General features: G+C 46.7%; 1 protein-coding gene across 1 annotated transcript in view; it reads right to left on the bottom strand.

Annotated features, from left to right (window-relative positions):
• Positions 1–26525, bottom strand: part of LOC126295230 (uncharacterized) — a 2305622-nt gene extending 2279097 nt beyond the window's left edge. Inside the window, exon 1 of the mRNA XM_049987579.1 lies at positions 26408–26525. The gene's annotated coding sequence lies outside the window, so the exon portion shown is untranslated. The remainder of the gene's footprint in view (positions 1–26407) is intronic.
• Positions 26526–27821: the final 1296 nt, after the last annotated feature.

Genomic DNA, 27821 nt, shown 5'->3' with positions numbered 1-27821 from the left:
GGAGATGATAGATAAACTCCAATGGAAGACTCTGCAGGAGAGATGCTCAGTAGTTCGGTACGGGCTTTTGTTGAAGTTTCGAGAAGATACCTTCACCGAAGAGTCAAGCAGTATATTGCTCCCTCCTACGTATATCTTGCGAAGAGACCATGAGGATAAAATCAGAGAGATAAGAGCCCACACATAAGCATACCGACAATCCTTTCCACGAACAATACGAGACTGGAATAGAAGGGAGAACCGATAGAGGTACTCAAGGTACCCTCCGCCACACACCGTTAGGTGGCTTGCGGAGTATGGATGTAGATGTAGATGTTCATACTCGCAACATATTCTATACTCATTAGACTGTTTATTCCATTGAACTCGTTCTGTAATTATTTTTCGCTTTTACTGAAGATAGCAATGTCAACAACCAATCTAATCATCGATTTCCTTTCTTTTATTTCCATACTTTCTTCTTCGATGTACAATTTGAACAGTGGGGGCTAAAGACTACATCCCTGTATTACACCCTTTTTTAGTCCGGGCGCTTCGTTGTTTGTCGTCCACAGTTATTATTCCCTTCTTCAAAAATATGTGTCAAATCTTACGGGACTTAACTGCTAAGGTCATCAGTCCCTAAGCTTACACACCACTTAACCTAAACTATCCTAAGGACAAACACAGACACTCAAGCCCGAGGGAGGACTCGAACCTCCGCCGGGACCAGCCGCACAGTCCAAGACTGCAGCGCCTAAGACCGCTCGGCTAATCCCGCGCGCCGATTGGGTGTGAAAAACGATAAGCTGCTGCAATCGGACAGCGAACAGAAACACACGCCATCTATCACCGTGTTGTGATCGGAAAGGATTTGGTGCCGCAGAATAAATTATCAGAGCGCTGCTGCGAAATTGAAACGGCGGTATTTATCAATGAGCGCAAGCTGTCCATACGCAGTTCCAGAACAGGACGCCACGCCCAGTTGGAGCCAGGTGGCTCGCTCGCCCACAGACGCCGATGCAAATGCGGCGACGTTAATATATCGTGCGACTTATAGCGACCGGCCACCTGGGCTGTCTGCCGCCATCAGGAGTTCAGCTGATGTGCCGGGCTGCCTCTTCCTCTCGCAGTCTCTTGAGCAGTTGCGGCCACCACAAACAGCGGTTTCCACACACCGTCACTCACACCGTTACCCGGACAGGTGTGATGTACACTACTGGCCACTAAAATTGCCACACCATGAAGAAATCCAGATGATAAACAGGTATTCACTGGACAAATATATTAGACTAGAACTGACATGTGATTACATTTTCATGCAATTTGGGTGCATAGATCCTGAAAAATCAGTCCCCAGAACAACCACCTCTGGCCGTAATAACGGCCTCGATACGCCTGGGCATTGAGTCAAACAGACCTTGGATGGCGTGTACAGGCACAGCTGCCCATGCAGCTTCAACACGATACCACAGTTCATCAAGAGTAGTGACTGGCGTATTGTGACGAGCCAGTTGCTCGACCACCTTTGATAAGACGTTTTCAGTAGGTGAGAGATCTGGAGAATGTGCTGGCCAGGGCAGCAGTCGAACATTTCCTGTATCCAGAAAGGCCCGTACAGGACCTGCAACATGCGATCGTGCATTATCCAGCCGAAATGTAGGATTTCGCAGGGATCGAATGAAGGGTAGAACCACGGGCCGTAACACATCTGAAATGTAGCGTCCACTGTTCAAAGTGCCGTCGATGCGACCAAGAGGTGACCGAGACGTGTAACCAATGACACCCCATACCATCACGCCGGGTGAGACGCCAGTATGGCGATGACGAATACACGCTTACAATGTGCGTTCACCGCGATGGCGCCAAACACGGATGCGACCATCGTGATGCTGTAAACAGAACCTGGATTCATTCGAAAAAATGACGTTTTGCCATTCGTGCCCCCAGGCTCGTCGTCGAGTAGACCATCGCAGGCGCTCCTGTCTGTGACGCAGCGTCAAGCGTAACCGCAGCCACGGTCTCAGAGCTGATAGTCCGTGCTGCTGCAAACGTCGTCGAACTGTTCGTGCAGATGGTTGTTGTCTTGCAAACGTCCCCATCTGTTGACTCAGGGATCGAGACGTGGTTGCACGATCCGTTACAGCTGTGCGGATAAGATGCCTGTCATCTCGACTGCTAGTGATACGAGACCGTTGATATCCAGCACGGCGTTTCGTATTACCCTCCTGAACCCACCGATTCCATATCATGATGTTCGAAGTAGAGAGGATATAAAATGTAGAGTGGTAATGAGAAGGAAGACGTTTCTGAAGAAGAGAAATTTGTTAACATCAAGTATAGATTTAAGTGTCAGAAAGTCGTTTCTGAAAGTATTTGTGTGGAGTTTAGCCATGTATGGAAGTGAAACATGGACGATAAATAGTTTGGACAAGAAGAGAATAGAAGCTTTCGGAATGTGGTGCTACAGAAGAATGCTGAAGATTAAATGGGTAGATTACATAACTAATGAGGAGGTATTGAATAGAATTGGGGAGAACAGGAGTTTGTGGCACAATTTGACTAGAAGAAGGGATCGGTTGGTAGGACATGTTCTGAGGCATCAAAGGATAATTTAGTATTGGAGGGCAGCGTGGAGGGTAAAAATCGTAGAGGGAAGCCAAGAGATGAATACACTAAGCAGATTCAGAAGGATGTAGGCTGCAGTAGTTACTGGGAGATGAAGAAGCTTGCACAGAATGGAGTAACATGGAGAGCTGCATAAAACCAGTCTCTTGACTGAAGACCACAACAAGAACAACATCAGAGACATATCAAAATCTGGTGAAAGAATTCAGATTATACGTGAATAGTAAGTACATGATTACCACACACTACCTACATTCCCGGACATGTGAATTTAGCACCCAGTTAGAGCAATTCCAATGGGTGACATTAGCTGTTGATCGAATCTGGAAACAAGCATTAGAGACTACATATCTTTTTTCTAGAAGAAAAGTAAATTTGGATGACAGTAAATTCTTTGATCAGTGGCAGAACTGCAAAAAATACAGGCAGTGGACAGTATGAAATCACGGCATAATGAATAATTTTATTTGCAGTTACTGAAACTGGCCATAATGCCAACCTCTAAAGGGTGTTCCCTTTCACAAAACGTCCAGTGGGGAAAAGAACTCAATACAATTGTAAACCGACACAATCAGGAAGATGATGATACTGTTTTGTAGTTTAAAACGTTTTTTCAAGAGTTCTATGAAGGTATTTACACGAAAAACAACGTTCTTGAAGAATTTGGTTCAACCGAGCAATATTAATACTGAGGTAAAGATTATTGTTCTTTCTTTGTGAGTCTATTTAAAAAACTGATGTTAGTGAATACCTGGTCGTGTTCTGCCACGAAAGGAAGATAACAGCGTACTTCGTTTAATGAAGAACTTTTAGGTGATTTTTACGTAACATTATCGTAGGAAGAGGGCTTGCCAATAAAAAGACTGAATTCTTATTATCATCATTACCGATTTAAAAAATTAAGCGCATCTAAGGTTGATCTCACAAAACACTAATTGATTATCAACAAACTACTGAAAATATCCAAATGATATGACTGTCCTAAAGAACGGACACAATTTTCGATCCAGCAACCATTAAGAATTGCGACACAAAAGAATTACAGACATTGGCTGCAACTGGGCATTGCTTTAAGTCACTGGGGAATGTCGAAAATTTGTGCCGTACCAGGATTCAAACCTGGTGTTCCTTCTTACTAGAGAGATTGTCTCAGCACTACGAGCCGGTCGGAGTGGCCGAGCGGTTCTAGGCGCTTCAGTCTGGAACCGAGCGACCGCTACGGTCGCAGGTTCGAATCCTGCCTCGGACATGGATGTGTGTGCTGTCCTTAGGTTAGTTAGGTTTAAGTAGTTCTAAGTTCTAGGGGACTGGTGACCTCAGATGTTAAGTCCCATAGTGCTCAGAACGATTTGAACCATTTTTTTGACCACTATGCCATCCGGACACAGTGTCAGAGCTTGTGTCCAGTAAGCGGGAGACCCGCGTTCGAATCCCAAAACGTCGTAACTTTTCAACTTTCCCCAGTGATTCAAATCAACGTTCACTCGCAGTTAATATCTAATCCTTACGTGCCTTGACTCTTTCTATTTAAGAAAGCTTATCTGCCATTAAGGGCAAAATGCCTGGCTAAAGATAACGGCTTTTCTATTTCTGTACCTGGCGATTCCAGCTGTGAATGCAGCCCAAGTGTCCTCTCCAGTGCCTGCCCCTGGAGTGGATAGCTCCGGTGGTATCTGCGAGGTCAGCGGTCGCGTAACCGTCCGACCCCAGAAGAGGCTGCAGTTTATCTCGGATCGTGGAGCCGGACCCTGCACTTACACCACCTTATCGCCATACCAGGTCGCAGCTCATCGACACGGCTGCTTTCCTTCTGGAAATGCGCATCGAGTTTCAGGCGGCGCGAGGAATTTATCCCGCTTCCCACCGAGGCGACTACTAAGTAAACTCTGGACCAACAGGTGCGGAATAACCAACGGTACCATCCGACTACCGTGTCATCCTCAGGCAATGGGCGGATATGGAGGTGTACTTGGTCAGCATACCTCTCTCCCAGGCAGTGTCAGTTTTCATGACTGGAGCTGCTATTTCTCAGTCCTCGCAATGCCCAATGGTACCATCTGACTGCTGTGTCATGATCAGCCAACGACTGTCACTGGATGAGGATATGGAGGGGCATTCGGTCAGCACACAGCTCTCTCGGCTGTTGTCAGTTTTCATTTCCATATCAGCTACTTCTCAGTCCTCTGAATGCCCTGTGGTACCATCTGAAAGCTGTGTTACTGGATGAGGATATGGAGGGGCATGTGTCAGCATACCGCTCTCCCGGCCGTTGTCAGTTTTCATGACTGGACCTGCTACTTCTCAGTCTTTGGAATTGTCAACAGTACCATGTGACTGCCATGTCATGCTCAGCCAATGGATGTCACTAGATGAGGATAAGGAGGGGCATGTGTCAGCACACCGCTCTCCCATCCGTTGTCAGTTTTTATGACTGGACCTGCTACTTCTCAGTCTTCGGAATGGTCCACAGTACCATCCAAATGCCATGTCATGCTCAGCCAATGGGTGTCACTGGATGAGGATATGGAGGGGCATGTGTCAGGACACCGCTCTCCCATCCGTTGTCAGTTTTCATGACTGGACCTGCTACTTCTCAGTCTTCGGAATGGTCAACATTACCATGTGACTGCCATGTCATGCTCAGCCAATGGGTGTCACTGGATGAGGATATGGAGGGGCATGTGTCAGCACACCGCTCTCCCATCCATTGTCAGTTTTCATGACTAGACCTGCTACTTCTCAGTCTTCGGAATCGTCAACAGTACCATGTGACTGCCATGTCATGCTCAGCCAATGGGTGTCACTGGATGAGGATATGGAGGGGCATGTGTCAGCACACCGCTCTCCCATCCATTGTCAGTTTTCATGACTGGACCTGCTACTTCTCAGTCTTCGGAATGGTCAACAGTACCATGTGACTGCCATGTCATGCTCAGCCAATGGGTGTCACTGGATGAGGATATGGAGGGGCATGTGTCAGCACACCGCTCTCCCATCCATTGTCAGTTTTCATGACTGGACCTGCTACTTTTCAGTCTTTGGAATTGTCAACAGTACCATATGACTGCCATGTCATGCTCAGCCAATGGATAACACTAGATGAGTATATGGAGGGGCATGTGTCAGCACACCACTCTCCCATCTGTTGTCAGCTTTTATGACTGGACCTGCTACTTCTCAGTCTTCGGAATGGTCAACAGTACCATGTGACTGCCATGTCATGCTCAGCCAATGGGTGTCACTGGATGAGGATATGGAGGGGCATGTGTCAGCACACCGCTCTCCCATCCATTGTCAGTTTTCATGACTAGACCTGCTACTTCTCAGTCTTCGGAATCGTCAACAGTACCATGTGACTGCCATGTCATGCTCAGCCAATGCGTGTCACTGGATGAGGATATGGAGGGGCATGTGTCACCACACCGCTCTCCCATCTGTTGTCAGTTTTCATGACTGGACCTGCTACTTCTCAGTCTTCGGAATGGTCAACAGTACCATGTGACTGCCATGTCATGCTCAGCCAATGGGTGTCACTGGATGAGGATATGGAGGGGCATGTGTCAGCACACCGCTCTCCCATCCGTTGTCAGTTTTTAATGACTGGACCTGCTACTTCTCAGTCTTCGGAATGGTCAACAGTACCATGTGACTGCCATGTCATGCTCAGCCAATGGGTGTCACTGGATGAGGATATGGAGGGGCATGTGTCAGCACACCACTCTCCCATCCATTGTCAGTTTTCATGACTGGACCTGCTACTTTTCAGTCTTTGGAATTGTCAACAGTACCATATGACTGCCATGTCATGCTCAGCCAATGGATAACACTAGATGAGGATATGGAGGGGCATGTGTCAGCACACCACTCTCCCATCTGTTGTCAGCTTTTATGACTGGACCTGCTACTTCTCAGTCTTCGGAATGGTCAACATTACCATGTGACTGCCATGTCATGCTCAGCCAATGGGTGTCACTGGATGAGGATATGGAGGAGCATGTGTCAGCACACCGCTCTCCCATCCATTGTCAGTTTTCATGACTGGACCTGCTACTTCTCAGTCTTCGGAATGGTCAACAGTACCATGTGACTGCCATGTCATGCTCAGCCAATGGGTGTCACTGGATGAGGATATGGAGGGGCATGTGTCAGCACACCGCTCACCCATCCGTAGTCAGTTTTCATGACTGGACCTGCTACTTCTCAGTCTTCGGAATGGTCAACAGTACCATATGACTGCCATGTCATGCTCAGCCAATGGGTGTCACTGGATGAGGATATGGAGGGGCATGTGTCAGCACACCGCTCTCCCATCCGTTGTCAGTTTTCATGACTGGACCTGCTACTTCTCAGTCTTCAGAATGGTCAACAGTACCATGTGACTGCCATGTCATGCTCAGCCAATGGGTGTCACTGGATGAGGATATGGAGGGTCATGTGTCAGCACACCGCTCTCCCATCCGTTGTCAGTTTTCATGACTGGACCTGCTACTTCTCAGTCTTCGGAATGGTCAACAGTACCATGTGACTGCCATGTCATGCTCAGCCAATGGGTGTCACTGGATGAGGATATGGAGGGGCATGTGTCAGCACACCGCTCTCCCATCCGTTGTCAGTTTTCATGACTGGACCTGCTACTTCTCAGTCTTCGGAATGGTCAACAGTACCATGTGACTGCCATGTCATGCTCAGCCAATGGGTGTCACTGGATGAGGATATGGAGGGGCATGTGTCAGCACACCGCTCTCCCATCCGTTGTCAGTTTTCATGACTGGACCTGCTACTTCTCAGTCTTTGGAATTGTCAATAGTACCATGTGACTGCCATGTCATGCTCAGCCAATGGATGTCACTAGATGAGGATAAGGAGGGGCATGTGTCAGCACACCGCTCTCCCATCCGTTGTCAGTTTTTATGACTGGACCTGCTACTTCTCAGTCTTCGGAATGGTCCACAGTACCATCCAAATTCCATGTCATGCTCAGCCAATGGGTGTCACTGGATGAGGATATGGAGGGGCATGTGTCAGCACACCGCGTCCCATCCGTTGTCAGTTTTCATGACTGGACCTGCTACTTCTCAGTCTTCGGAATGGTCAACAGTACAATGTGACTGCCATGTCATGCTCAGCCAATGGGTGTCACTGGATGAGGATATGGAGGGGCATGTGTCAGCACACCACTCTCCCATCCGTTGTCAGATTTCATGACTGGACCTGCTACTTCTCAGTCTTCGGAATGGTCAACAGTACCATGTGACTGCCATGTCATGCTCAGCCAATGGGTGTCACTGGATGAGGATATGGAGGGGCATGTGTCAGCACACCGCTCTCCCATCCGTTGTCAGTTTTCATGACTGGACCTGCTACTTCTCAGTCTTCGGAATGGTCAACAGTACCATGTGACTGCCATGTCATGCTCAGCCAATGAGTGTCACTGGATGAGGATATGGAGGGGCATGTGTCAGCACACCGCTCTCCCGGCCGTTGTCAGTTTTCATGACTGGACCTGCTACTTCTCAGTCTTCGGAATGGTCAACAGTACCATGTGACTGCCATGTCATGCTTAGCCAATGGGTGTCACTGGATGAGGATATGGAGGGGCATGTGTCAGCACACCGCTCTCCCATTCATTGTCAGTTTTCATGACTGGATCTGCTACTTCTCAGTCTTTGGAATTGTCAACAGTACCATGTGACTGCCATGTCATGCTCGGCCAATGGGTGTCACTAGATGAGGATAAGGAGGGGCATGTGTCAGCACACCACTCTTCCATCCGTTGTCAGCTTTTATGACTGGACCTGCTACTTCTCAGTCTTCGGAATGGTCAACAGTACCATGTGACTGCCATGTCATGCTCAGCCAATGGGTGTCACTGGATGAGGATATGGAGGGGCATGTGTCAGCACACCGCTCTCCCATCCGTTGTCAGTTTTCATGACTGGACCTGCTACTTCTCAGTCTTCAGAATGGTCAACAGTACCATCCAAATGCCATGTCATGCTGAGCCAATGGGTGTCTCTGGATGAGGATATGGAGGGGCATGTGTCAGCACACCGCTCTCCCATCCGTTGTCTTTTTTCATGACTGGACCTGCTACCTCTCAGTCTTCGGAATGGTCAACAGTACCATGTGACTGCCATGTCATGCTCAGCCAATGGGTGTCACTGGATGAGGATATGGAGGGGCATGTGTCAGCACACCGCTCTCCCATCCGTTGTCAGATTTCATGACTGGACCTTCTACTTCTCAGTCTTCGGAATGGTCAACAGTACCATGTGACTGCCATGTCATGTTCAGCCAATGGGTGTCACTGGATGAGGATATGGAGGGGCATGTGTCAGCACACCGCTCTCCCATCCGTTGTCAGTTTTCATGACTGGACCTGCTACTTCTCAGTCTTCGGAATGGTCAACAGTACCAAGTGACTGCCATGTCATGCTCAGCCAATGGGTGTCACTGGATGAGGATATGGAGGGGCATGTGTCAGCACACCGCTCTCCCATCCGTTGTCAGTTTTCATGACTGGACCTGCTACTTCTCAGTCTTCAGAATGGTCAACAGTATCATCCAAATGCCATGTCATGCTGAGCCAATGGGTGTCACTGGATGAGGATATGGAGGGGCATGTGTCAGCACACCGCTCTCACATCCGTTGTCGGTTTTCATGACTGGACCTGCTACTTCTCAGTCTTCGGAATGGTCAACAGTACCATGTGACTGCCATGTCATGCTCAGCCAATGGGTGTCACTGGATGAGGATATGGAGGAGCATGTGTCAGCACACCGCTCTCCCAACCGTTGTCAGTTTTCATGACTGGACCTGCAACTTCTCAGTCTTCGGAATTGTCAACAGTACCACGTGACTGCCATGTCATGCTCAGCCAATGGGTGTCACTGGATGAGGATATGGAGGGGCATGTGTCAGCACACCGCTCTCCCATCCGTTGTCAGTTTTCATGACTGGAGCTGCTATTTCTCAGTCCTCGCACTGCCCAAAGGTACCATCCGACTGCCATGTCATCCTCAGCCAATGGGTGTCACTGGATGAGAATATGGAAGGGCATGTGTCAGCACACCGCTCTCCCATCCGTTGTCAGTTTTCATGACTGGACCTGCTACTTCTCAGTCTTCGGAATGGTCAACAGTACCATGTGACTGCCATGTCATGCTCAGCCAATGGGTGTCACTGGATGAGGATATGGAGGAGGATGTGTCAGCACACCGCTCTCCCAACCGTTGTCAGTTTTCATGACTGGACCTGCAACTTCTCAGTCTTCGGAATTGTCAACAGTACCACGTGACTGCCATGTCATGCTCAGCCAATGGGTGTCACTGGATGAGGATATGGAAGGGCATGTGCCAGAACACCGCTCTCCCATCCATTGTCAGTTTTCATGACTGGACCTGCTACTTCTCAGTCTTTGGAATGGTCAACAGTACCACGTGACTGCCATGTCATGCTCAGCCAATGGGTGTCACTGGATGAGGATATGGAGGGACATTTGGTCAGTACATCGCTCTCTCGGCTGTTGTCAGTTTTCATGACCAGAGGTGCTAATTCTCAGTCCTCAGAATGCCCAACAGTACCATCCGAATGCCATGTCATGCTCAGCCAATGGGTGTCACTGGATGAGGATATGGAAGGGCATGTGTCAGAACACCGCTCTCCCATCCATTGTCAGTTTTCATGACTGGACCTGCTACTTCTCAGTCTTTGGAACTGTCAACAGTACCACGTCACTGCCATGTCATGCTCAGCCAATGGGTGTCACTGGATGAGGATATGGAGGGGCATTCGGTCAGTACACCGCTCTCTTGGCTGTTGTCAGTTTTCATGACCAGAGGTGCTAATTCTGTCCTCAGAATGCCAAACAGTACCATCCGAATGCCATGTCATGCTCAGCCAATGGGTGTCACTGGATGAGGATATGGAGGGGCATGTGTCAGCACACCGCTCTCCCATCCGTTGTCAGATTTCATGACTGGACCTTCTACTTCTCAGTCTTCGGAATGGTCAACAGTACCATGTGACTGCCATGTCATGTTCAGCCAATGGGTGTCACTGGATGAGGATATGGAGGGGCATGTGTCAGCACACCGCTCTCCCATCCGTTGTCAGTTTTCATGACTGGACCTGCTACTTCTCAGTCTTCGGAATGGTCAACAGTACCAAGTGACTGCCATGTCATGCTCAGCCAATGGGTGTCACTGGATGAGGATATGGAGGGGCATGTGTCAGCACACCGCTCTCCCATCCGTTGTCAGTTTTCATGACTGGACCTGCTACTTCTCAGTCTTCAGAATGGTCAACAGTATCATCCAAATGCCATGTCATGCTGAGCCAATGGGTGTCACTGGATGAGGATATGGAGGGGCATGTGTCAGCACACCGCTCTCACATCCGTTGTCGGTTTTCATGACTGGACCTGCTACTTCTCAGTCTTCGGAATGGTCAACAGTACCATGTGACTGCCATGTCATGCTCAGCCAATGGGTGTCACTGGATGAGGATATGGAGGAGCATGTGTCAGCACACCGCTCTCCCAACCGTTGTCAGTTTTCATGACTGGACCTGCAACTTCTCAGTCTTCGGAATTGTCAACAGTACCACGTGACTGCCATGTCATGCTCAGCCAATGGGTGTCACTGGATGAGGATATGGAGGGGCATGTGTCAGCACACCGCTCTCCCATCCGTTGTCAGTTTTCATGACTGGAGCTGCTATTTCTCAGTCCTCGCAATGCCCAAAGGTACCATCCGACTGCCATGTCATCCTCAGCCAATGGGTGTCACTGGATGAGAATATGGAAGGGCATGTGTCAGCACACCGCTCTCCCATCCGTTGTCAGTTTTCATGACTGGACCTGCTACTTCTCAGTCTTCGGAATGGTCAACAGTACCATGTGACTGACATGTCATGCTCAGCCAATGGGTGTCACTGGATGAGGATATGGAGGAGCATGTGTCAGCACACCGCTCTCCCAACCGTTGTCAGTTTTCATGACTGGACCTGCAACTTCTCAGTCTTCGGAATTGTCAACAGTACCACGTGACTGCCATGTCATGCTCAGCCAATGGGTGTCACTGGATGAGGATATGGAAGGGCATGTGCCAGAACACCGCTCTCCCATCCATTGTCAGTTTTCATGACTGGACCTGCTACTTCTCAGTCTTTGGAATGGTCAACAGTACCACGTGACTGCCATGTCATGCTCAGCCAATGGGTGTCACTGGATGAGGATATGGAGGGACATTTGGTCAGTACATCGCTCTCTCGGCTGTTGTCAGTTTTCATGACCAGAGGTGCTAATTCTCAGTCCTCAGAATGCCCAACAGTACCATCCGAATGCCATGTCATGCTCAGCCAATGGGTGTCACTGGATGAGGATATGGAAGGGCATGTGTCAGAACACCGCTCTCCCATCCATTGTCAGTTTTCATGACTGGACCTGCTACTTCTCAGTCTTTGGAACTGTCAACAGTACCACGTCACTGCCATGTCATGCTCAGCCAATGGGTGTCACTGGATGAGGATATGGAGGGGCATTCGGTCAGTACACCGCTCTCTTGGCTGTTGTCAGTTTTCATGACCAGAGGTGCTAATTCTGTCCTCAGAATGCCAAACAGTACCATCCGAATGCCATGTCATGCTCAGCCAATGGGTGTCACTGGATGAGGATATGGAAGGGCATGTGTCAGCACATCGCTCTCCCATCTGTTGTCAGTTTTCATGACTGGACCTGCTACTTCTCCGTCTTTGGAATTGTCAACAGTACCATGTGACTGCCATGTCATGCTCAGCCAATGGGTGTCACTGGATGAGGATATGGAGGGGCATGTGTCAGCACACCGCTCTCCCATCCGTTGTCAGTTTTCATGACTGGAGCTGCTATTTCTCAGTCCTCGCAATGCCCAAAGGTACCATCCGACTGCCATGTCATCCTCAGCCAATGGGTGTCACTGGATGAGAATATGGAAGGGCATGTGTCAGCACACCGCTCTCCCATCCGTTGTCAGTTTTCATGACTGGACCTGCTACTTCTCAGTCTTCGGAATGGTCAACAGTACCATGTGACTGACATGTCATGCTCAGCCAATGGGTGTCACTGGATGAGGATATGGAGGAGCATGTGTCAGCACACCGCTCTCCCAACCGTTGTCAGTTTTCATGACTGGACCTGCAACTTCTCAGTCTTCGGAATTGTCAACAGTACCACGTGACTGCCATGTCATGCTCAGCCAATGGGTGTCACTGGATGAGGATATGGAAGGGCATGTGCCAGAACACCGCTCTCCCATCCATTGTCAGTTTTCATGACTGGACCTGCTACTTCTCAGTCTTTGGAATGGTCAACAGTACCACGTGACTGCCATGTCATGCTCAGCCAATGGGTGTCACTGGATGAGGATATGGAGGGACATTTGGTCAGTACACCGCTCTCTCGGCTGTTGTCAGTTTTCATGACCAGAGGTGCTAATTCTCAGTCCTCAGAATGCCCAACAGTACCATCCGAATGCCATGTCATGCTCAGCCAATGGGTGTCACTGGATGAGGATATGGAAGGGCATGTGTCAGAACACCGCTCTCCCATCCATTGTCAGTTTTCATGACTGGACCTGCTACTTCTCAGTCTTTGGAACTGTCAACAGTACCACGTCACTGCCATGTCATGCTCAGCCAATGGGTGTCACTGGATGAGGATATGGAGAGGCATGTGTCAGCACAGCGCTCTCCCATCCGTTGTCAGTTTTCATGACTGGACCTGCTACTTCTCAGTCTTTGGAACTGTCAACAGTACCACGTCACTGCCATGTCATGCTCAGCCAATGGGTGTCACTGGGTGAGGATATGGAGGGGCATGTGGTCGGCGCACCATTCTCCCGTCCGTTGTTAGTTTTCATGACTGGAGCCGCTACTTCTCAGTCAAGTAGCTCCTCAGTTTGCCGCACGAGGGTTGAGTGCTCCCCAGTTGCCAATAACACTCAGCACACCCAGACAGCAACCCATCCGAGTGCTGGCCGAGCCCGACAGTGTTTAACTTGAGTGATCTGTCGGAAATTGGTGTTACCACTGCAGGCTAGCTTTTGGCTGGGTGAAACATGAGCAAATCGAAAGTAAACTGGAGTAACGTGGAGGCCTTCTGCAGATTCTGCAGCGTCACATCGAACGCAAATGTAGGATTCAGCCGTTACTGGCTACAGGAATCAGGTGTGATCGGCATGCTTTTCCAGTAGCACTCCACAGCATCATGCCAGGTGCTGGGTCCAATGATGATTACGATGACACAACCTGGCAAAGTTTGTTCTACTCAGAGCCTCCACACGTGCCTATGTCCTCCATCTCGCTGCAAGCAGAACTGGGGTCCGTCTGAGAAGATGACGCTGCGTCCCTCCTGTCTCCTGTTCCATTGTCCTTGGACCGCTACACTTCAGGGGCTTCTCTCTCTGCTGGCACGTCAAGGGCAGTCCTTTGACGGGGGAGGGTGTTAGGGAAGAATGGAACGTAAGGTGCAGGTCTGATTTTTCTCTCTCTGCTGGCACGTCAAGGGCAGTCCTTTGACGGGGGAGGGTGTTACGGAAGAATGGAACGCAAGGTGCAGGTCTGATTTTTCGTACGTGCAAAGGAAACGAGCAGTATTTTATTGGAAAAGAGACAGTGTGATTCTGTTGCCCCTACCGCTTGGTTTTCTGCAGCCCGCAATGCCTTCGAATAACGCGTGCAAAATTTTCATATTTTCTAGCTCGCTATATACAAACTACAAAGTCATCAGATAATAAACACTGTTTTGTTTTGACGTACGACCACATCCCCCCACCACCACCACTGACGGACCACCGACATTGGTACTCGTCCGTTTCAGTTTGGCGGCAGCTACGAACAAATACGGTTGCTTACTGCTTACCTATGCGACTTTAAAATGTGTGAAAAAATTAGCGATTGCACCACGTCTGAGGTGGACACGTTTTAAATGCGCAAGAAGTCCGAGCTGATGAAATTTACAAACTGAGGCTTACGGCAGTGTTCTGAAGTAGCGTACCGTGTTTAGTGGCAGATAGGAGAACGTCTACGACGAAGATCGCTCGGGCAGCCCATCAGTAGTAAGTGACGGACTCAAAGCAAGGACTGTGCAGCTCGAGGCCCAGTGGCTAGCGTTGTTGACTCTGAATCACGGGGCCCGGGTTCGAATCCTAGCCGGGTCGTTATTTTCTCTGCGCGGGGACTGGGTGTTTGTTGTCCTCATCAACATCATCATCATTGGTGACAGTGTTTACATTGGATTGTGTAAAAAAATTGGACTGTGTAGAAATTGGGACTTTGTACGGGCGCTGATGACCGAGCAGTCGAACGGCCCACAAACTGAACATCATCATCAACATCATCCACATCTATATCATTACTCTGCAATTCACATTTAAGTGCATGGCAGAGGGTTCATCTCTCTACCACTCCACTCCAGTGCGCGGGAAAAACGAACACCTAAACCTTTCTGTTCGTGCTCTGATTTCTCTTGTTTCATTTTGATGATCATTCCTACCTATGTAGGTTGGGCTCAACAAAATATTTTCGCATTCGGAAGAGAAAGTTGGTGACTGAAATTTCGTAAATAGATCTCGCCGCGACGAAAAACGTCTTTGCTTTAATGACTTCCATCCCAACTCGTGTAACATATCTGCCACACTCTCTCCCCTATAACGTGATAATACAAAACGAGCTGCCCTTTTCTGCACTCTTTCGATGTCCTCCGTCAATCCCACCTGGTAAGAATCCCACACCGCACAGCAATATTCTGACAGAGGACGAACGAGTGTAGTGTAAGCTGTCTCTTTAGTGGACTTGATGCTTCCTCCAAGTGTCCTGCCAATGAAACGCAACCTTTGGCTCTTCTTCCCCACAATATTATCTATGTGGTCTTTCCAACCGAAGTTGTTCGTAATTTTAACACCCAGGTACTTAGTTGAATTGACAGCCTCGAGAATTGTACTATTTATCGAGTAATCGAATTCCGATGGATTTCTTTTGGAACTCGTGTGGATCACCTCACACTTTTCGTTATGTAGCGTCAACTGCCATCTGCCACAGCATACAGCAATCTTTTTTAAATCGCTTTGCAACTGATACTGGTCTTCGGATGACCTTACTAGACGGTAAATTACAGCATCATCTGCGAACAACCTAAGAGAACTGCTCAGATTGTCACCCAGGTCATTTATGGGGATCAGGAACAGCAGAGGTCCCAGGACGCTTCCCTGGGGAGCACCTGATATCACTTCAGTCTTACTCGACGATTTGCCCTCTATTACTACGAACTGCGACCTTCCTGTCAGGAAATCACGAATCCAATCGCACAACTGAGACGGTACCCCATAGGCCCGCAGCTTGATTAGAAGTAGCTTGTGAGGAACGGTGTCAAAAGTTTTCCGGAAATGTAGAAATACGGAATCAACTTGAGATCACCTGTCGATAGCGCCGATTACTTCGTGCGAATAAAGAGCTAGCTGCGTTTCACAAGAACGATGTTTTCTGAAACCGCGCTGATTATGTATCAATAGATCGTTCCCTTCGAGATGATTCATAATGTTTGAATACAGTATATGCTGCAAACCCCTACATCAATGATATAGGTCTGTACTTCGATGGATTACTCCTACTACCCTTCTTAAACACTGGTGTGACCTGCGCAATTTTCCAATCTGTAGGCAGAGATCTATCGGTGAGCGAGCGGTTGTGTATGATTGCTAAGTAGGGAGCTATTGTATCAGCGAGAATTAGAACAATAGAATTGCAGCAAGAATTGAAACAAAAATCCAAGAAGATATGAATATCGTAATTGGTGGAGAGCGCTTATTCTTTCCAGATATGGTGTGATCGTTAGTGCAGATCTGGACTGTAAAAAAAGAAAAAAAAAGTATGCTAGGTGTATTCCTCAAATTTTATCGGACGAACACAAAACCAAACGAATGGCAGCTGTAGCGACATTTCCCAGTCGCTATAAAAAGGATGGTGATGACTTTTTGAATCACGTTGTCACTGACGATTCACGCCAGAAACAATGTGCCAGTCAACGGCGTGGCATCATTCGCAATCCCCCATGAAACAGAAAAGAGTGAAAGAAATTTTGAGCACCATAAGGGTGTTTTGGGACCGTATCTGCGTCCTACTGGTGGAGTGAACCTCCTTCACGGCCGGAAGTGAGACACGACTTGCCTCAGCTGTTTCAGCATCCGCCATGCAGTCCGGACTCACCTCCAGTTGATGACCACTCGTTCCGCAAACTGAACGATATTTTGAGTGGACTACACTACGGCAGTGATGACGAATTTAAAGAAGCCGCCAACCAATGGTTAACAACTTGGCAGCAACTGAGTACGCAGAAGGTAAAGAAAAGATGGTGAAACGGTACGATGACAGTCTAAATGTGAACGGTGGCTACTTTGCTTGGGTACCAAATTGTATGTGAAATTATATCAAATAAGATTTCTGTGGAAAAACAGCGTTCTCTGCTTTCACAATAACCCTCGCATTACTCCTCTAGCAAAAATGAACAGTACCTTTTATATGAAATTTAAAGCAGTTATATATTGTACTGGGATACATTTTCGCCAGAGGCCGTGGTTCTCGAACTATTAAAAAAAAATTAAAAAAAAATACGAAGGTGACCATGAAACGGGTTTTTCTTGAATAACTCGAAAACCGGGGACCCCTAGCAAAAAACGTATCCCACTACCAAATTTAACTACATTAAATATCCTACAAAAACGTCCTATTCATTTTCTCTGCAAGACTCAAATTGCGTGCAACAAGCGAGAGAATATGAAAATCTTACTCATAGTTTTTGACGGCATTGCGGATTGGCACACGCCTATAGATAGGGAAAGCTGCCTCGACCCATATAGTAAAAGACCAAGGATCAGAATTTCCACAAATACCTATTTTTAATTCTTTTTTAATCGCCTTTTTTTGGTTCAAAATGGCTCTGAGCGCTATGGGACTTAACAGCTATGGTCATCAGTCCCCTAGAACTTAGAACTACTTAAGCCTAACTAACCTAAGGACATCACACAACACCCAGTCACCACGAGTCAGAAAATCCCTGACCCCGCCGGGAATCGAACCCGGCAACCCGGCCGCGGGAAGCGAGAACGCTACCGCACGACCACGAGCTGCGGACCGCCTTTTTGTAAAAAGCCCTAACTGAAATTTCAAAAAAATAGCAGATTCAGAAACATCCTTTACTCGTGAAGACTGTAAGCACACTTGTTTATCGATAACCAGTTTCAGCTAAATTAATTAGCCATCTTCAGGTAACAAACCATATGTCTCTAGCGTACATCACCAGCTGGCGGGAGACCTCGTCATAATTTCGTTTTTAGCTGCATTGCTTAAAACTAGTTATCTATGAAAAATTATATTTGTAGTACTAACTAGTAATGGATTTTTCTGAATCCACAACTATCAACAAGCCATATGGCTTATATTCAGTTTAACACGTCAGATGACAAAGTGAAGTTTAAACATGCAATCAACTTGGAAATTTTATAGTAGGGCGTACGAGGGCTATAACGTCGCTGATCTACAATTATTAATTTGTGCTTAAAATTTTACGCTCAAGCGCCAAACAAACTGGTATAGACATGCATATTCAAATATAGAGATGTGCTCAGAAGAGATGTGTTCAGAAGAGATCTCCACCCCGTCGAACTCTTACGGATTTATGGGCAGCTGTGCAGGATTCACGGTGTCAGTTCCCTCCAGCACTGCTTCAGACATCAGTCGAGTCCAGGCCACGTCGTGTTGCGGCACTTCCGCGTGCTCACGGGAGCCCTATACAAGTTCCTTCGGCTCTTCAGTGTACACTACTGACCATTAAAATTGCTACACCACGAAAATGACGTGCTACAGATGCGAAATTTAATCGACAGGAAGAAGATGCCGTGATATGCAAATGATTAGCTTTTCAGAGCATTCACACGAGGGTGGCGTCGGTGGCGATACCTACAACGTGCTGACATAGGGAAAGTTTCCAACCGATTTCTCATACACAAACAACAGTTGATCGGTGTTGCCTGGTGAAACGTTGCTGTGATGCCTCGTGTGAGGAGAACAAATGCGTACCATCACGTTTCCCACTTTGATAAATGTCGGATTGCAGCCTATCGCGATTGCGGTTTATCGTATCGCGACATTGCTGCACGCGTTGGTCGAGATTCAATTACTGTTAGCAGAATATGGAATTGGTGGGTTCAGGAGGGTAATACGGAACGCCGTGTTTGGATCCCAACGGCCTCGTATCACAAGCCGTGGAGATGACAGGCATCTTATCCGCATGGCTGTAACGGATCGTGCATCGACGTCTCGATCCCTGAGTCAACAGATGGGGAAGTTTGCAAGACAACAACCATCTGCACGAACAGTTCGACGACGTTTGCAGCAGCAAGGACTATCAGCTCGGAGACCGTGGCTACGGTTACCTTTGACGCTGCATCACAGACAGGAGCGCCTGCGATGGTGTACTCGACGACGAATCTGGGTACACGAATGGCAAAACGTCATTGTTTCGGATGAATCCAGGTTCTGTTAACAGCATCGTGATGGTCACATCCGTGTTCGGCGACATCGCGGTGGACGCACATTGTAAGCGTCTATTCGTCATCGCGATATTGGCGTATCACCCCACGTGATGGTATAGGGTGCCATTGGTTACACGTGTCGGTCACCTCTTGTTCGCACTGACGGCACTTTGAACAGTGGACGTTACATTCAGATGTGTTACGACCCGTGGCTCCACCCTTCATTCGATCCCTGCGAAAACCTACATTTCAGCAGGATAATGCAGACCGCACGTTGCAGGTCCTGTACGGGCCTTTCTGGATACAGAAAATGTTCGACTGCTGCCCTGGCCAGCATATTCTCCAGATCTCTCACCAATTGAAAACGTCTGGTCAATGGTGGCCGAGCAACTGGCTCGTCACAATACGCCAGTCACTACTCTTGATGAACTGTGGTATCGTGTTGAAGCTGCATGGGCAGCTGTACCTGTACACGCCATCCAAGCTCTGTTTGACTCAATGCCCAGGCGTATAGAGGCCGTTATTACTGCCAGAGGTGGTTGTTCTGGGTACTGATTTCTCAGGATCTATGCACCCAAATTGCGTCAAAATGTAATCACATCTTTTCTAATATAATCATCTGCATTTCACCTTGGTGTAGCAATTTTAATGGCCAGTAGTGTATCTTTTTAGTTACAGTGAAACAGCTACATGTTTCGAACAGCTCCTGAAAATTTCATACCATAAGCTCACATACTTTTCGAAAAAGCTTTCTAATAATGCCAGACATGCAGACCCGAGTTAATTTAGTTTAAAGATTTAGTTCATATAATTCAACATGCAGTTTTTAAATGCTCTCCACTGCGCTCATCACGCCCCATGTTTGCCCTCTTGCCCCCTTCTATTCTGTCTGTCCCCTGTCTGTTTTCTAGACCGGGCAGTGTTCTGTCAGCTTTGTTGATCTCCTTCTGATCGACGGTGTGTAGTCCCTTTGCAGTAAACTCTCCTCGATTTACACGAGGTCTTTTCAGAACTTCAATTCTGCCAGCATTTCCCGCTGTGAAGTATGTAGCTGTTTAATGGACGCTTATTTTTAATATATTATGTCCCCAGATCATCCTTTTTGAGCAAAAAACCCAAATCAAATAACTTGGGCGTTCATTCCCGCTCTTGAGTTCTTCCATGAAGGAAGTACCTCAGTAACTCAGGTTTCGCAAACAACCTGAAGATGGGCTTCAGTGCAGTCATAACAGATTCTGGTAGGGGTTGTTGTTGTTGTTGTCTTCAGTCCTGAGACTGGTTTGATGCAGCTCTCCATGCTACTCTATCCTGTGCAAGCTTCATCTCCCAGTACCTACTGCAGCCTACACCCTTCTGAATCTGCTTAGTCTGTTCATCTCTTGGTCTCCCCCTACGATTTGTACCCTCCACGCTGTCCTCCAATACTAAATTGGTGATCCCTCTATGCCTCAGAACATGTCCTACCAACCGATCCCTTCTTCTGGTCAAGTTGTGCCACAAACTCCTCTTCTCCCCAATTGTATTCAATACCTCCTCCTAGTTATGTGATCTACCCATCTAAACTTCAGCGTTCTTCTGTAGCACCACATTTCGAAAGCTGCTATTCTCTTCTTGTCTATTTATCGTCCATGTTTCACTTCCATACATGGCTACACTCCATATGAATACTTTCAGAAATGTCTTCCTGACACTTAAATCTATACTCGATGTTAACAAATTTCTTTTCTTCAGAAGCGCTTTCCTTGCCATTGCCAGTCTACATTTTATACCCTCTCTACTTCGACCATCATCAGTTATTTTGCTCCCCAAATAGCAAAACTCCTTTACTACTTTGTTTCATTTCCTAATCTAATTCCCTCAGCATCACCCGACTTAATTCGACTACATTCCATGATCCTCGTTTTTGCTTTTGTTGATGTTTATCTTATATCCTCCTTTCAAGACACTGTCCATTCCGTTCAACGGCTCTTCCAAGTCCTTTGCTGTCTCAGACAGAATTACAATGTCATCGGCGAACCTCAAAGTTTTTATTTCTTCTCCATGGATTGTAATGCCTACTCCGAATTTTTCTTTTGTTTCCTTCACTGCTTGCTCAATATACAGATTGAACACAACGCTGTCTCACTCCCTTCCTAACCACTGCTTCCCTTTCATACCCCTCGACTCTTATAACTGCCATCTGGTTTCTGTACAAATTGTAAATAGCCTTTCGCTCCCTGTATTTTACCCCTTCCACCTTCAGAATTTGAAAGAGAGTATTCCAGTCAACATTGTCAAAAGCTTTCTCGTAAGTCTAAAAATACTAGAAATGCAAGTTTTCCTTTCCTTAATCTATTTTCTAAGATAAGTTGTGGGGTCAGTATTGCCTCTTTTGTGCCATGAGAATAACAGACAGTAATTGTATTCGGAGGACAGCTTGAATTTGCACACGCAGGGCCTGATTGTCTAACATCAGAGCTAATTAACTCAGAAACGTCGTAACGGATCGAATTTTTGTTTTAACCATTCTCAGCATTTAGCAGACTCAAAAGCGGCTTGATGGTAGGTTTCGTCAGTTGCTTAAGCAGAAGAAAGTCCTAAGCACTGGATGATGGAATACCACTATGAGAGGTGTCTATGTGAATATGTCTCATTTCTTGTGACGGCCTCCTCGAGGACAGAGATTATGTGGTGGTCTTTCGTCAGTGGGTAACTTGTCAAATAAACTTGCCCACGGCGCACGCCTTACTGTCTCTAGATTGATTGTATTTTTCCTTATAGCTCTACCATAAAATAACTAGAGATTCAGTTTCCTTTCGGGTGAGCTAGACTAGTGGTATTCCATCGTCCAGTGCTTATGCCTTTCTTCTGCTTTAGCAGCTGACGAAGCCTACCATCAAGCCGCTGTAGGGTCTGCTAACTGCTGAGAATTGCTAGTACAAAAATTCGATCCGTTACGACGTTTCTGAGTTAATTAGCTCTGATGTTAGACAATCGGGCCACTGCGTGTGCAAATTCAAGCTGTCCTCCAGATACAATTACCGTCTGTTATTCCCATGGGACAGGTGATAGCGAACGAGACTGCCAGCGTTTTGGCTCATAGTTCGGTCCTTAAGTTCCCAACTAACGCCTCACGACCAACTCTTTTTACCGCTGTCTTGTCCAGTTACAGGAAACCAAACTGGGAACATCTTCGGCGCCACCGTCTCTGGCTGTCCGCTTCAATCCACGCGCGCGCCAGCCTGGTTGGCCAACTTCAGAGCTAATGCACTCCGAACTGGCGCTAGGTACCGGATTTTTTTCTCGACAATTCTTTCTCAGCACATCCTACCCTGCAACACCCTTGCAAGCACTTCAGACTTCATCACCAGCCTGTACAAATACACTGACGGGAAAAAAAATTCGCAACACAAAGAAAGAGTTGTGCGACTTAAATGAAAGTTGGTAGGCGTGTTTCCACAACTGAAAGATAAAGTGGTCAAGGACAGCTTTCTAATTAAAGGTGGTTCTGCGTCGGTTCCACTGAAAGTTTACTTTACTTTCGTTTAGTTACGTCATGTTTCGTAGACCATTTCTACGACTATTTTTTTCGATATGATGGTCGAAGTAGAGAGGATATAACATGTAGATTGGCAATGGCAAGGAAAGCAAGAAGGGAAATTTGTTAACATCGAGTGTTGATTTAAGTGTCAGGAAGTCGTTTCTGACGGCTTCCCGGGTTCGATTCCCAGCGGGCTCAAGGATTTTCTCTGCCTCGTGATGACTGGGTGTTGTGTGATGTCCTCATGTTAGTTAGGTTTACGTAGTTCTAACTTCTAGGGGACTGATGACCATAGATGTTAAGTTCCATAGTGCTCAGAGCCATTTGAACCAAGTCGTTTCTGAAAGTATTTGTATGGAGTGTAGCCATGTATGGTAGTGAAACATGGGTGATAAATAGTTTGGACAAGAAGAGAATAGAAGCTTTCGAAATGTGGTGCTACAGAAGAATGCTGGAAATTAGATGGGTGCATCAATAACTAATGATGAGGTATTGAATAGAATTGGAGAAAAGAGGAGTTTGTGGCACAACTTAACTAGAAGAAGGGACCTGTTGGTAGGACATGTTCTGAAGCATCAAGGAATAACCAGTTTAGTATTGGAGGACAGCGTGGAGGGTAAAAATCGTAGAGGGAGATCAAGAGATGAATACACTAAGCAGATTCAGAAGGATGTAGGTTGCAGTAGGTACTGGGAGATGAAGAAGCTTGCACAGGATAGAGTAGCATGGAGAGCTGCATCAAACCAGTCTCAGGACTGAAGACTTCAACAACAAGAACAACATGATGTGGAACAAGTCAAATTACAAGATATATATATACACACATATGAATAATGCTAATATTAATATTACTAAAATTTTTAGTTATACACAAGCAACTACATTTAGAGGTACAATTCTTTTTTACCAGTCCTGCATCAGAAACTCGTCCATGGAATAGAAGCAGTTGCCCAAAAGAAATGATTTTGAGCTAGATTTAAAACTTGATATGCTACCTGCCAGACACTTTATGTTGCCGGCCAAATGATCAAAGACTTTTGTTGCTGAGTAATGTACTCCTTTTTGAGCAACTGACAGCTTCATTAACGGATAGGAAAAGTCATCTTTCGCTCCAGTGTTGTACGTATGAACATCACTGTTCTTCGCGAATTGAGATGGAGTGTACGTAACGAATTTCGTTAGCGAATATATGTACTCTGAAGGTGCAGTTGAATAGGTCCCTACATAACGTCCTTGGGTAAACACCACTAATTATTCTCACTGCTCTATTTTATGCGATCAGTACTTTATGTGTAAATGGTCTGTTCCATAAGACATTATTGAGTGTAAATGTGCGAAGTACGTTAGGAGGCTGATCTGTCTATTACCAACACTAGCGATATACGAAGAGCAAAAGAAGCTCAATTGTTGGAGACGCTCAGTAACATCCTTCTTCCAGTTCAAGTTGTCATAAATGTGAGCACCCAAAAATTTCGAGAAATCTACTCTGTTAACTCAGCCCTGTTCATATGCTGCATCAATTGTCGGTGTGCAGAACTGCATATAGTGACTTTTTTCAAAATTAAGGGAGAGTCCATTTTCTGAGATTTCTTTGAAAGACGTCATTAACAATATCTTCAGCTGATTTTTCTGGAATGGGATTTATTATAACACTCGTGTCATCTGCTAAAACTACTGGTTCTGTTAGCTCAACGTTAAGTGATAGGCTGTACACATAAATAAGGAACAGTAGACGGCCTAAAATTGAACCTTGTGGGACTTCCTTTGTGATAGCTCCCCATTCATTAGAAATTACCACCCTCCCAACATTATTTGTGCTATTCAGCACAACAATTTGCTATCTGTTCGTTAAGTATGATACAAATCAGCTCTGTGAATAGCCTTCAATCCCATAAAACCTGACTGTGCTAGACACATTCAACCTGCACCTGGAGACATTGTCTGGGGTGCGGTTCCGTGTAACGGGAGCAACACTCTCGCGGTTATTCTATGCATATTTGTTCGTCAGTCTGATGATTCTGCTTGTTGTGTTGTTAGTCCTGAACAGCACTCCAGGGGGTGTTTTCCAACAGGATAACGCTGGCCTACATACCGCTGTTGAACCATCATGCTCTATAAATGTTGCACTGGCTTTCATGAACAGCACTCCATGGAGTGTTTTTCAACAGGATAACGCTCGCCAGCACACCACTGTTGAAACCATCATGCTCTACACAGTGTTTCTCTACCTTTCATGAAAAGCATTCCAGGGGATGGTTTCCAACAGGATAATGATCACCTACATAATGCTGTTGAAACCATCATGTTGTATAGAATGTCCCGCTGCCTTTTGTGAACAGCACCCCAGGGGGTGTTTTCTAAAAGGATAACGCTCGCCCACATACCGCTATTGTAACCATGATGCTCTATAGAATGTTGCGCTGCCTTCATGAACAGTACTCCAGGGGGTGTTTTCTAACAGGATATCGCTCGCCTACATACCACTGTTGAAACCATCATGCTCTACAGAATGTTGCACTAAAGAGTGTTTCTCTGCCTTTCATTAACAGTACTCCAGGGGGTATTTTCCAGCAGGATAACGCTCACCAGCTTACCACTGTTGAAACCATCATGCTCTACAGAATGTTGCACTGCCTTTCATGAACAGCACTCCAGGGGGTGTTTTCCAACAGAATAAATGTCACTGGCAGAATCACATCAGACAACTTGCAGTGCGTGTGGCAAGAGAGTGAATACTGTCTTTGCATATTACCAGGGGTGCACATGATAAAGTGATGTAAATGTTTGGCCGAGCTGTTCTAGGCGCTACAGTCTGGAGCCGAGCGACTGCTACGGTCGCTGGTCTGAATCCTGCCTCGGACGTGTGTGTGTGTGATGTCCTTAGTTTAGTTAGGTTTAAGTAGTTCTAAGTTCTAGGGGACTGATGACCTCAGAAGTCAAGTCCCATAGTTCTCAGAACCATTTGAACCATTTTTGATGTAAATGCTTAAGTGTGTTACAGTACTTGTATTAAATGTTTGTCGCAGGTTCAATACGTATCGAGCAGAGGCCTGTGTGGTATAATGCTTGTTTCATTAAATTAAACTGTTTTTTGAAAGGGAAAGATTAATGCATACCCTGTTCAAAAATGGTTCAAATGACTCTTGAGCACTATAGGGCTTGACATCTGAGGTCATCAGTCCCCTAGACCTAGAACTACGTAAACCTAACTAAACTAAACTAAGGACATCACGCACACCCATGCCGGAGGCAGGATTCGAACCTGCAACCGAAGCAGCAGCGCGGTTCAGGAGTGAAGCGCCTCGAACCGCTCGTCCACGCCGGCCGGCGAACACCTTGTACGTTGTGTTTTGCACAAGGCGGAGATCGACAAGCCAAATTTAAATCCTGAACCTATAGACGCTTGGAAGATATATGTCAAATGTTGCGCGCGTGGTAACCTGTTTGTAAAGTGTCGCGAATCTGCATTAATTGCTGATTCACCCAATACACTTCTAGCCCCGTAGGTACCGATTGTACGAGACAAATTATTTACAGCGCGCACATAGGCATAAACAATTGTTCTTCCCTCGCCCTATACGTGACTGGAACGGTGAGAAGTCCTAATAAGTTGCACAGTGGATTCCGGTGCTGAAGAAGAGTTGTACGCCTGCGCAGCAAGCAGAATTGGTCCGCGGACAAGAGCGTCTATCTATCCGACTGTTGGGTACGTACCGATTGAGGACCGCCTTTCCCGGGCCGACCTTGCCGCCGGACGGTGGCGACATAATTCCGTTTCTTTTGCTCGGCAGTAAAGGAGGAAGCCTCGCGTCAAACTACGTTTCACAACAGCCGCTTCTGCGCAGGAATCGCGAAACAGTTCGCGGTGCGCATGCGCCGTCCGACGGGCGCGCGCTCTGCCGGGAAAATACGGAAACTACTGTAGCTGCCCGTCAGCTGTGCGGCATAGAAGGGGAAGTGTAGACAACATGCGGCTTAAATTCAAAGAAACAGTATCGGCAGAAACTGAGTGGTTTATACCAAATAAATTAAGAAACGACGGAGCTGATCCTCTGTGGTTCACAAAACAGGTTAGAACATTGTTGCAGAAACAACGAAACAAAAATGCCAAATTTAAACAGGCGCAACATGCCCAAGCGTGGCTATCTTCTACAGAAGCTCGAAATTTAGCGCGGACTTCAGTGCAAGATGCTAATAACAGTTTCCACAACGAAATCCAAAGAGATTCTGGTCATATATGAAGTACGCTAGCGGCAAAATCAATGCTTTCTCTCACGATAGCAATGGAGATACTATCGGAGACAGTGCTGCCGAAGCAGAGTTACTAAACACAGCCCTCCGCAATGCCTTCACAAAAGAAGACGAAGTAAATATTCCAGAATTCGAATCGAGAACAGCTGCCAACATGAGTAACGTAGAAGTAAATATCCTCGGAGTAGTGAAGCAAGTTAAATCACTTAATAAGAGCAAGTCTTCTGGTCCAGGCTGTATACTAATTAGGTTCCTTTCGGAGTATGCTGATGCATTAGCTCCATACTTAACAATCATATACAACCGCTCGCTCGACGAAAGATCCGTACCCAATGACTGGAAAGTTGCACAGGTCACACCAATATTCAAGAAAGGCAGTAGGAGTAATCCACTAAATTACAGGCCCATATCGTTAACGTCGATATGCAGCAGGATTTTAGACCATATATTGTGTTCGAACATTATGCATTACCTCGAAAAAAAAAAAACGGTCTATTGACACACAGTCAACATGGGTTTAGAAAACATCGTTCCTGTGAAACACAACTAGCTCTTTATTCACATGAAGTGTTGAGTGCTATTGACAAGGGATTTCAGATCGATTCCGTATTTCTGGATTTCCGGAAGGCCTTTGACACTGTACCACACAAGCGGCTCTTAGTGAAATTGCGTGCTTATGGAACATCGTCTCAGCTTGTGTGACTGAATTTGTGATTTCCTGCCAGAAAGGTCACCGTTCGTAGTAATAGACGGTAAGTCGTCGAGTAAAACAGAAGTGATTTCTGGCGTTCCCCAAGGTAGTGTTATGGAGCCTTTGCTGTTCCTTATCTATATAAACGATTTGGAATAGAATCTGAGCAGCCGTCTTCGGTTGTTT

Source organism: Schistocerca gregaria, chromosome 11 (genome assembly GCF_023897955.1).
Source record: "Schistocerca gregaria isolate iqSchGreg1 chromosome 11, iqSchGreg1.2, whole genome shotgun sequence".
Taxonomy (NCBI): Eukaryota; Metazoa; Arthropoda; class Insecta; order Orthoptera; family Acrididae; genus Schistocerca; species Schistocerca gregaria.
The sequence above is the reverse complement of the archived record's forward strand: the minus strand, read 5'-3'. Positions and strand labels throughout refer to the sequence as shown.